This window comes from Pelobates fuscus, chromosome 1 (genome assembly GCF_036172605.1).
Source record: "Pelobates fuscus isolate aPelFus1 chromosome 1, aPelFus1.pri, whole genome shotgun sequence".
Classification (NCBI taxonomy): Eukaryota; Metazoa; Chordata; class Amphibia; order Anura; family Pelobatidae; genus Pelobates; species Pelobates fuscus.
This window is the reverse complement of record NC_086317.1, coordinates 377,851,470-377,865,356: the sequence shown is the minus strand read 5'-3', so window position 1 is coordinate 377,865,356 and position 13,887 is coordinate 377,851,470. Positions and strand designations below refer to the sequence as shown.

The 13,887-nt window shown below is 46.4% G+C and overlaps 1 protein-coding gene across 1 annotated transcript in view; it reads left to right on the top strand.

Annotated features, from left to right (window-relative positions):
• Positions 1-5,180: 5,180 nt before the first annotated feature.
• The window catches only part of ERICH6B (glutamate rich 6B), a 224,478-nt gene continuing 215,771 nt past the window's right edge, over positions 5,181-13,887 (top strand). The window contains exon 1 of the mRNA XM_063444714.1: positions 5,181-5,244. The gene's annotated coding sequence lies outside the window, so the exon portion shown is untranslated. The remainder of the gene's footprint in view (positions 5,245-13,887) is intronic.

Genomic DNA, 13,887 nt, shown 5'->3' with positions numbered 1-13,887 from the left:
AGCGTGGGAAAATTCCAAAGAACTTTCCCACGCTGTGTAAAATGACACAGAGCACTCTGATTGGTGGATTTCAAAGTGTGTCGGTTATTATGGTTTTTTATTTGCCCTTTTTTGGGGCTGAAAAAAGAAGATTTTAGAAGAAAGAAAACATCGAATGGTAAGTTTTATTTTTTTTACAGGTACTTAGTTAAAGGTCCCCCCTCATTATTTTTAGGGTGAGGGGGGTAGGTAAGGGATTCATTTTTTTGGGGGGGAAGGGGGTGACTAGGGGTTTGGGGACCCCTAGTCACCTGGGAGGGGAAGTTAACATTTTTTTAGGGCCCCCACCCGCCGCTCAGGGGTGGGGGCGGGGGGGAGGACAATAGGTCCCCCCCTATTGGTATTAAGGGCCCCCACCCGCCGCTCAGGGGTGGGGGCCAGGGGAAGCACATTAAATTCCCCCCCTTTTTAGTATTTAGGGCCCCCACCCACCGCTCAGAGGTGGGGGCCAGGGGGGAGGACATTAGGTCCCCGCCTATTAGTATTTAGGGCCCCCACCCACCGCTCAGGGGTGGGGGCCAGGGGGGAGGACATTAGGTCCCCCCTATTAGTATTTAGGGCCCCCACCCACCGTTTAGGGGTGGGGGCCAGGGGGAGGACATTAGGTCCCCCCTTATTAGTATTTAGGGGCCCCACCCACCTCTCAGGGGTGGGGGCCAGGGGGAAGGACATTAGGTCCCCCCTTATTAGTATTTAGGGCCCCCACCCACCTCTCAGGGGTGGGGGCCAGGGGCATGGCATTAGGTCCCCCACCCTTATTATAATTTAGGGCCCCCACCCACCGTTCAGGGGTGGGGGCCAGGGGGGAGGACATTAGGTCCCCCCCTATTAGTATTTAGGGCCCCCACCCACCGCTCAGGGGTGGGGGCCAGGGGGAGGACATTAGGTCCCCCCTTATTAGTATTTAGGGCCCCCACCCACCTCTCAGGGGTGGGGGCCAGGGGGAAGGACATTAGGTCCCCCCTTATTAGTATTTAGGGCCCCCACCCACCTCTCAGGGGTGGGGGCCAGGGGCATGGCATTAGGTCCCCCACCCTTATTATAATTTAGGGCCCCCACCCACCGTTCAGGGGTGGGGGCCAGGGGGAGGACATTAGGTCCCCCCCTATTCTGATTTAGGGCCCCCACCCGCCGCTCAGGGGTGGCGGTCCGGGGGGAGGACAATAGGTCCCCCCCCATTATTTTACAATAGAGCCCCCCACCCTCAGGGGTGGGGGCCGGGGGGGGGCAATTGGTTCCCCCTTTAGTTTAAAAGCAGGGGTGGGGGCTCGGGAAGGGGGACCTTTTTATTTTATTTATTTATTTAACAGTGAGCAGCCACAGGCTTTTAGTAGATAGCTCCCTAATACCGTGGGAATTAGGGAGTTATCTACTTATTCATTCCTGTCATTACATGACTGGCCAAGTAACTTACATTTTATATAAATGTATGTTACTTGATTGTTGTAAGTGCTGCAAATGCTTACAGGTGAATCCTGGCTACGTTTGTATACTTTTTATTTAAAATTGTATACAATGTAACATTCTTCTTCTTTCACTGGGTAAGTATATTAGTACTTAGGCAATACTGTGCTTCGGCACTTCGGCACTTTGACACTTTGGAATTTCGGCAACTTCGGAACTTCGGAACTTCAGCACTTCGGAACTTCGGAAATTCGGTAATTTCGGAACTTCGGGACCTCGGCAAGTACCCGAATGTCCGAATTGCCCGAAGACATCGCCATAGGCATACGTCTTGTTCACCAGAATATCTTGGTAGGCAATCAGCTGCGAAACTTGATTGACATCTATCCCTTTCAAGATATCTTTCTTAATATTAGCGGGCACCATGTGAGCTGGGTTGATAATATTAGGATTCTGTAGTGGATCAATGAATTTACCAGTCAGGGTGCCTGAAAGACCAGTAGGTTCTGGAGTAACCAATCCAGATGGTGCCACTGACCTATCACTAGCATCCAAACAGTCCAACCTATCAGTAATACATCCCAACGAGGACAAGACTGATGACAGGACAGCCTGGAGGTTGGATGACTGGGCACCACTGGGGCCCTCGCCAGCCCCGGTGTTATCCGTGTTGGTGTTGAGCAGTCTCAAAAGTTCAGCCTTCCTGGCAGTGGCAGGGTAGAAAATATTACTATGCTTTAATTCGGCCATAATCCTAGGTATGGTCCAAGACCTTAGGGAAGACAGGCTGGCATTGTCCCCTCCGTGAGATAGAGAGATGGACCTTGCAGAAGTGCTGGGAAATGACAAATCCTCAAAAGCTTCTGGTAGTACAGACATGCAAGGATAGGACAAAAAATTAATGAGTAACCAAAGTGATAATATCGTACTGGCTAGCTTACCTAATGCCAATTGGCAAAGAAATTCTCTAGCATTGGAGAGGGGAGCCTTACTAATTTCCAAGTGGGATGAGAGGCTCTAGCTATGTGCTAGCCTGAGGGGATTTTGTAGCCACCGAAAATGTGGCGGGGTGTCGGCCTCTCGGTGACCAGTAAAGCAAAATATAGCATGGGAGTGACAGGGGGAGACCCTCTCTATACCACCATGCGAGGTGAATAACTATGAGGTGACCATTGGCGTGAGTACCTCCGAGTATGAGGATGGGTGTTGGCCTCGTGGGACCTCTAAGACAAGACAAGAAGGCCAGAAAACTAAATTAGCGGACTCTGAAACCTATCAGCCAGTAGACAGTCTTACCCTAGTTTCAGTTGCAGGATGGGTAGGGGGGAAGGTGTAACGACCTCTGGGTTCACATACCTGTCGTATCAGATAGATATAAAGTAGGACAGAGTAGATGAAACCCGAGCAATACCTATGAGAGTAATAGCAATGTTTTAGTACCCATATTGTGTCTGTTAACTAGCAGAAGAACAAAATAATATGGGATACCTACCAGCCAATAGACTAGACCTAAAATGAACCAGTAAAGCATAAGTGGTAGTATAGCCAGTAGGGCCTAGTACCTAGTAACATAAAAAAATAAAACATAAGATTATCTGGGTAGTGAGGGTCAGATCGTGGATCCCCAAGACAAATCTAAACCACTAACCGATGTGAATTGTAGAAATCGAAAGAGAGGAGATGATAGTGAAATGGCAGAGTGACTTCAATCTGTAATATATAATACCACCAATATCAGAACCTTCAAGAGAGATTAACTGACTACTAATTGACAAACAATAGAAAGTGAGTTGGACAATTGAAATTGAGCCAACCAGAACCTATGAAACTTGAAAAACCCTCAGAGGCACAGCCAAAAGGAAGGTTTAAGCCCGGCACCCTATAAAACATCTTGTTATAACATATCTAATAGACAGAACAAAATCTAGCAACAATGCACTGCTCAATTAAATTAACAGAAAAGTATTTGATCAGAAATGTAGGTGCAGTGCTCTCCTATTGCCTCTAGAGGCCAGCAGTCTATCAAGCCTATACATACAATTATGCGAATGTCTGCATGGACCCAAGGAAGTAAAATAATGGACAACAAGTAGTAAAATAATTAAACAAACTACCGAACCGTACGTTCGGATGGAAGTTAACGAAAGACTACACGAAAGGCATACGAAATGGAGGTAAGTATGAGAATAGAGTTTGCCCGTGATGACGCTGTGCGCCCGCGACAGGGTCGCGAAGGACAACCAACTCACTGTTACTGTAGCTTCGAGACAGTTAGCGGTAGCGACCGGAGGAGAGGAGAAATATCCCGGAGGCCTTGGATGGCTGAAAACTTGAACCAGGAACGGGCAGACACTCTAAGAGCAGGTAAGGTATCCACGAGGAAAGGTAAGCAAAGTGGCGACCTGCTGCAGCCGGAAGTCCAGGTATGCAAATCGCCAGACCAACAACGGTAATGAGGAGGGGTCTGGCGATCCTTAAGTAGGGAAATCATGCCCCTCCCACAACTACAGGCCCAGTCTTCCATATGTTGATTTAGATAACATGGGTCAACACTATTGTGTTTGGTATGGCTTAGGATGATAGAAGTCTGGTGCAAATGTAGTTTGATGTCTGACATAGTGCTTGACACATCCTATGTGTTACAGGATCCTCTGTCTCTGACCAGGCACAGTACACAGTATAGCCCAATATTTGTCAATCTATTGGGTAAAAGTTGTTTGTAGGCTGGTTGTGGAATTTAGTGTGTGTAGAGGGCCCTGTATGTTGAGTGGTGTGTAAACAGGTGTGTTTCTTCTGTGCAGTGTTTGTGGTGTGTGGCTAAGGGATTTGAGCATGTGTGTATAGTATGAGTAGAAATGTACTGTGTGTACAGGGGATGCAATGGGTGTGTGGTGTGTGCCTACAGTGGCTGTACTGTATTTTTGTGTGTGTCTTCCTCTCAGTGTGCTACAAAATATATAGATATTATTTATATTTTAAAAACCAAAGAAAACGATACCTACGCGCTCTCCTAAATCCCTATGAATATTTAAACAAATGGAGGTCATTTAGTTACTCCAATGGCCATTAGAGGGAATGCCTGCCTGCCAACGTCAAGGCAGACCCCCTTAGGTGGGTGCTACACTGACCTTTCACCTTGCTTCCTTGAGCTTCTGGCCTGCGCTCACTTCCATCACTCCGGGCGGCAGCAACGACCACAGTGCACATCATTCCCAATACATACAGTAAAAACCAAAGAAAAAGTTACCTGAGCTCTCTCCTAAATCCTTATGTATATTTAAACAAATGGATTTGTAATTGAAACAATAATTGATGTATTATGTTTTTCAATACTGGAACTTTTCCAGTTTCTGGCTATTAGAATTTTAAAAACTACAAAACAATGTATAATTAATTTTTTTTCCCATCTTTTTACAAAAAAGGCCATCTCAGATGTAATAAAGCCACCTCTGGCTTTATCTTTCTTTCTTTAGACATTTTGTATAAAATGTAAAGATTAGTGATATTGGCATTGCAAGGGTTAAACCATGTTTTTTTTTTTTTTAAAGCCCAGTTCTAATGCAGTAGTATGGTTAGTGGATAAATCAATGAAGTTATTCTACAGACGAGCAGAGATGATAGTTTGAGTCTCCCAATGCTTAGCTGAGTGACTGTTACTATGGGAACAGAACGCACAACAAGACAGAGGTGAGGGAATGCCAAGCTAAGAAAACCACAGAACTAAAGTGTGAAAGCAACTATCCCCAAAACACGAAGGGCTTGGAATCCAGGATCATTCAGGACCTGCAGGCATTCAAGCAGGTGAGAGAGAGCTGTAAGTCCCCTGTGCTCTAAATTATTGAATTCTGTGATACACAGAGCAGCGTTGGAGTCAATCTGTTTACATCTCAGAAGCTGAGAATATATGGCATTCACTGGGTACAAGTGGGAGAGGCTCAAGGCTAAACCATGTGTCGGGGCCACAGTTAACCCTTTATGACAGCATGTCTTATAGGTATATGCTGTGGTTGAGGGGTGAAGTAACGCACCTTTAAAACATATTTCAGGAGCTAAATAAAACAAGAGGTATCTTTTTCTCCTATTCTACATCTTTTTTCTTGAAAGAAATTAGAAATATTTGTATAACTATATTTATTGTAGGTGTTGGAAAAAACGTCAACAGTACCATTATGGGATTGGCCTGCAATAACATTATTGCAAGATCAGAAAATACATGTCAGGCTTTCACTGGCAGAGTTTGTGAATTCTGGATTGTGATAGCGTTGATAACTGTGGCATGACACTGACTGAAGGTCAAAAATTGTTATTGGTGGGTTGGCTTGGGTGGCTTGTAATGTAGGCCACAGAGTTCTCTGTAGAAAGTGTAATTCTCGGTCGGCTTACAAAAACTGGGTAATCACTAGGAAAAGCAGTGAAAACGTTCTGCGTACCACTTGCTGTTTTTAGTAGGACCTCATTATCTGGAACAGGAAACTCACACTTGGCGGGTGCTAGTCAGCTATCCACAATAAGTTCTTCATTTATGTTTGAATCAGCGACATTGAAAAGTTCCACATAATTTATTGTATAGTAGTGTTATTATACCATTACGTATGCAGGAGACAGTGAAATATCTGCATACCTTTGCTGTCAGTGAATACTCAGTAACCAAAATCTTAGCTCTGTGAACACTGGACTTCTTGTGGACTACAATTCACATCCATCTCAGCTAGATTTTATTGTATTCATTTTTTTTTCTCTCTCTCCACATGCAACATAGGTGGAGCACATTTTTAGCCCATTGATTTCCTAGATGCTTATTTTAAATATTTAGCATATATGCCGCAGGTGAGGCCAGCGGGAGGTATTAATGTAATAAGGGGGTCTTGTTGTCCCTTGTATGTTTTTTTTTTTGTTTTTTTTACTTTTGTAATGTGGCAGCTGACTACAAAGCTCTGGCCAGCCGCTACATAATTAACCCTTGCGCCACCACAAAAGCAAGTGAACAATAATTTGCAAATGTGCATCTTGCCAAATGCATTCAGTTTTGAAGACTGAATCCTATTAAAACTGGTGCTTTCTGAATTTTCTGAATGTTACACTTTGTATAGGCAGTGGTGTATTTTGGACAGACACATGCCCTCATTAATACATGCACTGATATACACTCACTGACAGATACACAGTCATTGGCATACACATATAGTCATTGGCACACACTGTTTAACCAACACACACTTTCACTGATAGACACACACTGTGTCACCCACTCACTGACAGGCACACACTCTCAGATACACATACAATTACATACACACACTGACACACACTCACAGGCCCACCGATTCTCACTGAAAGACACACACACTTTCACTCACTCACTCACAGACACACACTGACAGCTACACTCACTCACTGTAAGGTGGACAGCCCCAGAACACGAGGCAAACAAGGCATTTGCCTGGGAGCTTGGGTGGCGTTTTTTGGCGCCCCCCCTGAAAGTGCCGCCCTAGGCAAATGCCTTGTTTGCCTTGTGGTAAATACATCCCTGTGTATCGGGTACAGAAACACTGATTTTAATCTGGGTACCAAATGCATCTGGGTGATTCCTGCAGATTCACTCGGACTACCTAAATTCTGACCTTATTTGACTTTAGTAAATATGAAAATTACCACTAGGAATTCATTCATTTTCACCAGATTATCTCTATCCGTGTGTAATAAGTTACTCAGTGGGAGATCCTGAGGAAGGATCCACATTTTTCCCTTTGTTTCTCTATCCTCTAAACCCTCACTGGGGCAAGGCCCAGATAGGCCATCTGGCAAACCAGGCAAATGCCCGGTGGGCCGCGACTGGCAGAGAAGATCAGAGGATCTCCCCTGCCGGCCCATGCAGGGCTGGCGCAATCAAAGTGCCGCCCTGCTGTGTGCCATTACTGGCTGGGGGAGAGATCAAAGATCTTCCTCATTGGCCCAAAGGGAGGAAGGAGGGAGAGGATGACCTGGGAGCTCCAGCATACAGCTCCGCCGGGTTCATCTCGCGAGGTCGGAGCATTCCTGCGGTTACCATGGCAACTCTTCAATCGCGCGAGAGTGAACTCTAGCCCACACTAGCTACAAGCTAGAGTTCACTTACCACTAGTACCACCAGGGATTGCAGCAAGGTCCCCCCTCCCTGGGCAAAGTTAAGAACGGAGGGGGGGGCATAAAGTATATTTTTTTCAAATGAAAAAAAAACACATATATTGCTTTAATCTGCCCCCTCCCATACCCAATACCTCCCAACACAAACACTAAACCCTACATACACAGACTGCACCCCACATACAAACACTATACCCCTCACACATACACACACACTACACCCCAAATAGATACAATATATGCAGCCCTTACACACACACACACACACACAGCACCCTTCACACACACATACTGCACCCCTCACACACACATACTGCACCCATCACACACACATACACTAACTGAATCCCTCACACACATACTGCACCCCTCACACACACTGCACCCCTTACACACACACATACTATGCTCCTCTCACACATGCACACACACTGCACTCTTCACAGACACTCACTGCACCCCTCAGGCACACACACAATACACAACTCACACACACAATTCACCCCTTATACACACACACACTGCACCCCCCCCCCCCCCCCCCCCCACACACACACACACACTAGATCACCTACACAACTCTGGATCCTTCTCAGTGGGTCGCTGTGATGCAAAAATGCCCAGGTCAAAGGTTTTTTTCCCAGTCCGGCCCTGAATGGGACCATTACAGAATCATATTCTCCACTTATTTTACATTGGTTCTTTATTTTCTTCTGTATGTAATCTAAAAATTACAGACTTGGCATCTCTTGAAAGTTGGGCAATATCTGCTCTTTATAAATAGACCTCTGTGTGTTTTTAGGAAAATGAAATGAAAATGAAGTCAAGTATAAAATAAAGCCCAGATTGCATACAGTTATTGTAAAGGTGAAGAGGGAGTTTTAAATATTGCAAACAGAAATTAACAAATAATACAAAGAGGAAACACAGTTGGTTGGCTTGTTTGCCTATTTGTTTGTTTGTTTTTCACGATTAGATAGTTTAAACTGTAAATGCTACAATATATAAGGAGATTTACTGGTGAAATAAAACTAACCTTGGGATCTGTTTCTGCATGATAACGCTATTCACTGACATCACAATAGCTGTTGCAGATGTGACTGAACCTTGGAGATCCTAGGACCTCTAGACTGTAAGCTCATTTGAGCTTACAGTCTACATATTGTTCCTGCGTCATTGTGTAATTGTCTAATTTATTGTAAATTTCCCCCCCTTTCATAATATTATAAAGCGTTGCGGAGTTAGTTGGTGCTATATAAATACCAATAATAATAACTAGAAAAGCTACAATTTTCTTGTGTGAAGTGTTCTTGCCTCCACCAGTAGTCTACAACTGGAGTGGGCGGAGTAACTGGGTGGAGTGGCTTGAGTAACTGTTGTTTGGTTGGAGTGGCTGGAGTAACTGTGGAAAGGTTGGAGTGTGGAGAAGAATCTTTCAAATCTTTCAAATCCCTCGAACATTCCACCAACTGCCAACAGGAACTAATAGATTTCAGATAGAGCAGAGAAGAGCGGTTATAAATCCTGCAGTGAAGAGCTTTACATTGTGAGAATCACAAGACCCAGACCTACATTTTGATGCATAGTATGTCTCTGAAGTAATAAAATTGAAGGCACAGTCTCAGTTTAGATGTTGCCCTGCAAATTTTAGGTGGCTAGAGTGGAGTTTCAACATAGGCGTGCGCACGGGGTGTGCCGGGTGTGCCTGGGCACACCCTAATCCCCGCGGCACGCCTATGGATTGAGTCCTGCAGGAACGGAGTTCCTGCACTTTTTTTGTGCAGGAACACTGTTCCTGCAGGCACTCAGCCCTTCCTCCCCCCATGCCCCCCCTGTCATGGATGGGAGAGGGGGGGGCAAGAGGTTATGGACCCCCCCCCCCGGTCGGCTCTCTCCATATCAGCCGCGGCGAGGGAGCTGTGTGCTCTCTGCTCCCTCTCGCCGCGCGCTGCTTGCTGATGCTGGGAGCCGGAATATGACGTCATATTCCGGCTCCCAGCTACAGCAGACAGCCCGCGCGGCGAGAGGAAGCAGAGAGCACACAGCTCCCTCGCCGCGGCTGATATGGAGAGAGCCGACCGACCCACTGGACCCCAGGGACAAGTCCACGCCAGCACTCCAGGTAGGGAGGCTGGGTGGACATTTTTTTAATTAAAAAAATAATAATTTGGGTGTGGGAATGTGTGTGTGTGTCTGTGAATGTGTGTGTGTGTCTGTGAATGTGTGTGTGTGTCTGTGACTCTGTTTGTGTGTGTGTGTGTGTGTCTGTTTGTGTGTGTGTCTGTTTGTGTGTGTGTGTCTGTTTGTGTGTGAATATGTGTGTGTGTGTGTGTGTCTGTGAATGTGTGTGTGTGAGTGTATGTGTGTGTGTGTATGTGTATCTGTGAATGTGTGTCAGTGTATGTGTGTCAGTGTATGTGAATATGTGTGTCTGTGAATGTGTGTGTCTATGAATGTATGAGTGTGTGTGTGTCTGTGAGTGTATGTGTGTGTGTTTGAGTATGCGTGTCAGTGTGTGTATATATATATATATATATATATATATATATATATATACACACACACACACACACACATATACATACACACACTGGAGTGTATATTATTTTTTGGGGGGGGTGGGAATCTTGGTTCCCACACTTTATTCCCCAGGACTTTATTCTCCCCTGTCGGCTCACGCAGAACCGGCGCTGAGTGTCGGCTCTGCTCTAAGCCTCCATGGGCCGGCGGGGAGATCAATGATCTACCTCACCGGCCCACAGCAGCATGAAGGGAGGCAGGAGAGGACCCGGGGAGCTCTAGACAGCAGCTCCGCCAGGTTCCTCTGGCGAGATCTGAGCGTTGCCGCGGCAACGCTCAGATCTCACGAGAGTTAACTCTAGCCCCGCAGGCTAGAGTTCACTCTCCACTGGACCACCAGGGATGGCACATGGCAGCAAGGATCCCCCCTCCCTACATAAGGTAAGAAGGGAGGGGGGATATTTACTAATCTGCCCCCACCTCCACAATCTGTCCAAACATACAGCACACACACACACATATGGCACCCACACACAAAAAGCACCTACAGACATACAGCACTCTCACACAAACAGCACACACAGCACCCTCACACACACAGCACCCAAACAGCACCCACACACATACAGTACACATACAGCACCCTCACACACACAGTACACTAACCGCACCCTCACAAACACACACAGCACCTTTACAAACACCCTCACACACAGCACACTAACAACACCCTCGCAAACACACACACACAAACAGCACCCTCAGAAATACAAGACACCCACACACATCACACAAACAGCACCCTCACACACACAGCACCCTCACACAGCACACTAACAGGACCCTAACACACACACACAAACACCCTCACACACAAACAGCACCCACACACACACACACACAAACACCCTCACCCACATAGCACACTACCAGCACCCTCACACATACACACACACAGCAGCACCCTTACACACACCACCCTCACACAGCACACTAACAGCACACACACACACACACAGCAGTGTATGTATATATGTGTGTGTGTGTATATATATATATATATATATATATATATATATATATATATACATATACATGCGGCGTGTGTTTGTGCTTTAGGGTGCACACCCTAATGCAATAGGCTGCGCACGCCTATGAGTTTCAATGAATGTCAATGGACGGCGTGAGTTGCAAACAAATGGTCATATTGTGAAAAATCAGGACTACGGCTTAGCCGTGGACTGTTTAGTGGCAGCAGGGATAGCTGAACGTTTTGATATAAGATTTGCGTACGTGGGCTTGAAAATGAGGGAGTGGTGGCAGTTTAGAAATCACGTCCTGATTTTTCAGCTTTTGCCAGCTCCCACTCTAGTTTTGAACATTCGCCACTTAATGTAATATCTGCCACTAAAGATACCGATATTGCCAATATTGATAGAGTGAGAAATGCATTTCAACTTTTATTTATTTATATAGCACATTTAATTGCAACGTTGTTGCCCAAAGTGCTTCACAGTTACATTAAAACATACATTTATAAAAACATTAGCAGGTGGACAAAAGGCCCTGTCTATGACATAACTTGCTGCTCCAGCCTGGCACAGGTCAGAGTATTTTGGCGGTTGCCATCTTCAAACGGTCGTATTTTTTTAAAACTATACATCCTACAGCAAAGAGCTTTATATTGTGAGAATCACAAGACCCAGGCCTACATTTTGATGCCATTCATTCCTATGGGACCAATTTTGCCACAAGAACGATGATATTCCGTCAACCATTTGGCAAAACGTTCCACAAAGTAATCGCAGTCCAATCGGAAACAATCCGCACGTTTCGGTATATTACTGTCTATGTAGTGTAAAAACTGTGGGAGGAGTTAGGGTGGTAAATTTGGCTATAATAATAATAATAATAATATATATGTGAGATAACAGTAAGTGGTCTTGCTATGCAAGAACACTTAATAATATATATGTGAGATAACATTATGTGGTCTTGCTATGCAAGAACACTTAATTAGTTAGTCACCACTGACATAAGCTCCGGTAGCTAACAATGGTTTGCTTACATGCAATTTTTACAGTTCCTGACATAATCGTGTCTCACCTAACTGTATCTTGGAGGTTTGTTCCTTCTCTTCTGGTCTTCCAAATCTGGATTTGTCAAATCCAAATTTGATAACTTAGAACTTATGTGCTTTGCCTCAGAGGCTGTAGTTTTGGCAGTAGATTGCCAGGTCTCAAGGGCATAGTGCAAAGTAATTTGCCAAACCTGTAACCAGACATAGCTGAAACCCAGAGAAATACAACCCTATCCGGTTGCTGGAAGTTAAATGTGAGCTTGTCCACCACCGCTAACAATTGTATACCAATCTAGAATAAATAAGTGCTATATAAATAAAAAAACATATGAGAGTAAAATAATGGTAACGTAAGAGATCTTGCCCACCTCTTTGTTATGAGACCTTTTTATATAAAATGATCTCACTTTTTTCTTTTTATTTATGTTATTTATGTTACTTTTTTTTTATGTTATGTGTTCAAGAAAAATATATGTTTTAAAATTACCAAACTATATAATATACCAGTGATGGCGAACCTTTTTGAGCCCGAGTGCCCAAACCGCAATACATGCCAACTTTTTTTTCCTTAAAGTGCCAACACGGCAATTGCGTGTGTGTGGGGGGGGGGGGGGTGCGTGTGCGTGTGTGTGTGTGTACGGCTGGCTTCTGTACTCATGCCTGGAAGGTCCTGATGATGGGTGCCAGCTCCTAAAAAAGGTTCAGTTCTGGACTGCTGTCTGATGTCTTTGGACTCTGCGTCAGAAGCCGATTCCCCTGAACTAATATCGATTGTCTGTAAGGAAGGTCTAGAGATACGAGGTCTAAATCTGGGAGGAACATTCCTAATGTTTGTGTCCATACCACTCAGCCATCTATACACCTGATGGTGTGTATAGTCGTGGTTAACTTTATTGTGTGGGTGTGGGGGGGGGGGGGTGTGTGTGTGGGGGGGGTGTGTGTGTGTGTGTGGGTGGGGGGTGCGTGTGTGTGGGGTGGGGGGGTGCGTGTGTGTGTGTGTGGGGGGGTGCGTGTGTGTGGGTGTTGTATGTGTGTATGAGGGGTGCTGTGTGTGGGTACTGCTGTGGGGGGTAGGGATACTGTGTGTGGGGGTAGAGGTGCTGTGGGGGGGTAGGGGTACTGTGTGTGGGGGGGTAGGGGTGCTGTGTGTGGGGGGGTAGGGGTGCTGTGTGTGGGGGGGTAGGGGTGCTGTGTGTGGGGGGTAGGGGTACGGTGTGTGGGGGTGGTAGGGGTACTGCTGTGGGGGGGTAGGGGTACTGCTGGGGGGATAGGGGTACTGTGTGGGGGGTAGGGATACTGCTGGCGGGGTATGGGTACTGCTGTGGGGGGTAGGGATACTGGTGTGGGGTGTAGGGGTGCTGTGGGGGGGTAGGGGTACTGTGTGTGGGGGGGTAGGGGTGCTGTGTGTGGGGGGGTAGGGGAGCTGTGTGTGGGGGGTAGGGGTACTGCTGGGGGGTGGTAAGGGTACTGCTGGGGGGAGGTAAGGGTACTGCTGGGGGGGGTAAGGGTACTGCTGGGGGGGGGTAAGGGTACTGCTGGGGTGGTAGGGGTACTGCTGGGGGGGGTAGGGGTACTGCTGGGGGGGTAGGGTGCTGCTGGGGGGGTAGGGGTACTTCTGGGGGGGTAGGGTGCTGCTGGGGGGGGTAGGGTGGTGCTGTGGGGGTAGGGGTGAAGCTGGGGGGGGTGGGTAGGGGTGAAGCTGGGGAGATAGGGGTGGTGCG